This window comes from Notamacropus eugenii, chromosome 3, assembly GCF_028372415.1.
Source record: "Notamacropus eugenii isolate mMacEug1 chromosome 3, mMacEug1.pri_v2, whole genome shotgun sequence".
In the NCBI taxonomy this organism is placed as follows: Eukaryota; Metazoa; Chordata; class Mammalia; order Diprotodontia; family Macropodidae; genus Notamacropus; species Notamacropus eugenii.
The window spans coordinates 242,460,880-242,463,980 of NC_092874.1; the positions used below are offsets into that span (position 1 = coordinate 242,460,880).

At 39.5% G+C, this 3,101-nt stretch overlaps 1 long non-coding RNA gene across 1 annotated transcript; it reads left to right on the plus strand.

Moving 5' to 3' along the window:
- Positions 1-1,231: 1,231 nt before the first annotated feature.
- On the plus strand, positions 1,232-2,675 carry LOC140531485 (uncharacterized). The gene is made up of 2 exons (XR_011976339.1): positions 1,232-1,663; positions 1,805-2,675. It is a non-coding gene; the product is annotated as an uncharacterized lncRNA (long non-coding RNA).
- The last annotated feature ends 426 nt before the right edge of the window (positions 2,676-3,101 follow it).

Sequence of the window (3,101 nt, forward strand, 5' to 3'; positions counted from 1 at the left end):
GAATTTAAAATGGCCCTTCCTCTACTCAGGACATTAAGGGCTAGGAATAGTTCTTTCAGCCTCATTCCTACTCCTCCAACTTGGACTATGTACAAATATATGTTTAGCCCTGCCATGTGCTTCTCTGTAAGTTTCTGTTACTGCTCCTGGGAGGAGAGGAAGGGAGAAATTTCCTCTCTCCCACCCTCCATTTTCAAAGATTCACTCTGCTGCCCTCCAGTCTTGAAGTCCAAGAGAGAGGGAGGAGAGAGAATGAAAAATTCAGTAAACTCACTTTAATTATTCACAGAATAACTCATCAAAATCAGGAAATTATAAAACAGAAGTCCCAATCTTGGGCAGCTAGGTGACATAGTAGAAGGGAACTGAACTTGTAATAAGGAAGACTCATCTTCCTGGCCTCAGATTCTTACAAACTGTGGGACTCTGTGCCTCAGTTTCCTCTTCTGTAAAATGAACTGAAGGAGAAAATGGAAAGTCATTCCAGTATCTTTGCCCCCAAATAAAGTCACAAAGAGTTGGACATGACTAAACAACAGCCCCATTCTCTAAATCTCAGAGTAGCAGGAGTGAACATACTTCACACATAGAGTATATGGAGAGAGGTCTCCAGACAAAAAGGTGCACCCTGCAATGTCATCATTTTGACTGAGGAACTGCAATTTAATCCATAATTCTCCTGAAGACCTCCATATAACTTGAATGTAATGGAGTATTCCTATATCATAAGAAATGACAAATATGAAGAGTTTGTGAGTAAGAGTGGCCAGGGAAGACATGAAATCCTCCCAGCATTAAGTACTCAGACACGCTTCATGGATCATCTGTCTATGGTAAACCAAGTGGGCACTGGCAAGTTAAGTTAATAAGCATTTATTACGTGGTTATTATATGCCAGGCTCTGTGCTAAGTGCTAGGGGTAAAAAAAAAGGCAAAAACAATTGTTGTCCTCAAGAAGTTCACATTTGAATAGGAGAGATAACTGCCAAAAAAAAATACCCTTATATACATATAAGTTATATTCAGAGTAAATTAGAGATAATCTCAGAGGGAAGGCACTATCATTGAGGAGGACTAGGAAAGGTTTCCTGCAGAAAATGGGGTTTGAACTGAGAACCATACAAAACCAGGGAAACCAGAACAGCTACGTAGTGCCATAGTGGATAGAGTATTGGGCCTGGAGTCAGGAAGACTCATCTTCATGAGTTCAAATCCAGCCTCAGACACCTATTAGCTTTGTGCCCCTTGGCAAGTTATTTAACCTTGTTTGCCTCAGTTTTCTCATCTGTAAAAGGAACTGGAGAAGGCAATGGCAAACCACTCCAGTGTCTCTGCCAAGAAACCCCCAATGGAGTCACAAAGAGTCAGACACGACTGAAAAACAACAAAAAACGTAGTTATTTGCATGTTTTACTGTGAGAGGAGGGACTGTCTTTTGTCTTTCTTTATGTTTAGCATAGTGCCTGGAATACATCAAATGCTTAATTAACGTTTATTGGCTACAAGTTCATGTGATAGGAGTGGAAAGGAAAAGCATGGAAGGCTAGTGCTACTGGATCATAGCCTATGTGAAAATGAGTAAAGAAGCCTGGAGAGAGAGGAAGAGTTCTGTTGGTAAAGAACTTTAAAAAACCAAACAGAGGATGGGAGACATGAGAATGGGGTGAGTATCAAGTTTGGGGGAACAACTCCCCTTCACCAACTCTACTCACACACATTTCTCTCCCCAACTCACAAAATCATAGATTCACAGAAATTTTAACCTTATCTATCTTAACCTGTCATGTACGAATTCTCTCTTCAGCAAATCATCATCCAACCTCAGTTTCATGTTATTAAAAATCATCTGGCATAAGGCAAATTGCTGACTGCTGGTCTGAATGCAAGAACCTTTGGAAAACAGAATTAAAACTTGAGAATCTCAAGGGTTGGAACATGGATTTTGTTTCCTTTTTTTAAAAATTACATATTACACTCAAGAAGTACATTTTAAATGACTTACTTTTCCCTAACCTCTATCCACCCTCCCTTCTACCCTAAAATTATTACTTTCAAGATACACTGCAAAATAGCAGAGTGAGGTTTGGGATCCATTTTTGACAAATAACCCTTATGGGCATATAAAGTCAAAAGACAGAAAATGTAATGTTGAAATCTGAGCTGTTACTTCATGGGTGTCCCGTGAAGGTATGCATGACGCTGTACAGAGAGATCATCTTTCAGACAAGGCACACAAGCACAGCTCTGTGGACTAGGGCACACACAAAAAAGATTCATCAATTCACACCGAGCCTGGAATTCCCGTCTGAAAAAGGTTTCAAAAGAGGAGTGAACCGAAGCAAACCCTGCTTGCTTTTTAAGCAGCTGACATGGAAAAAAACATGAACTCCCCTTACCTACCAACTCCCACCCATTTTTACATGGGTCAGAAATCAAGATATGATTTCAGGAAGTATAATCTAGTTGGGATTTGTGCATGAGTATATACATGCATGTGTGTGTGCACTCATGTATATGTTTTAATGTAAGCATATTTTTAATGCTAGGTTGTATCTGCTAAATGATTCAAAAATGTGTTGGTCTATTACCTATACTGAAGTGTTTATGTGCATTATTTAAACATATACATTCACAGATATCCAGTGACAGAAATGGAAATAAACCCATGACACCCGGATTGTATTACTGATGTATTTATTACTGGGATCAGGTGTTTCCAGAATTGTGTCCTCTTCTCCTGGTTCCCCTCATTTCATATTTCCTGCTGATATAGCAGGGGTCAGTATTCCTTGGACTCTGTAGGAAACATGGTTTAACACAAGATGATGTATTTCAGGCAACGTGAGAAGGTTTGAATTAAACCTGTTTCATATCAAGTAGGATATAAAGAAATCATAGAGCGGATAGAGCACCAGCCCTGGAGTCAGGAGGACCTGAGTTCAAATTCAGATTCAGACACTTAACACTTACTAGTTGTGTGATCCTGGGAAAGTCACTTAACCCCGATTGCCTCACCAAAAATGAAAGGAAAGAAAGAAAGAAGGTAGGGAGGAAGGAAAGAAGGAAAAAGAAGGAAATCATAGGAATCTTAAGAGCTAAAA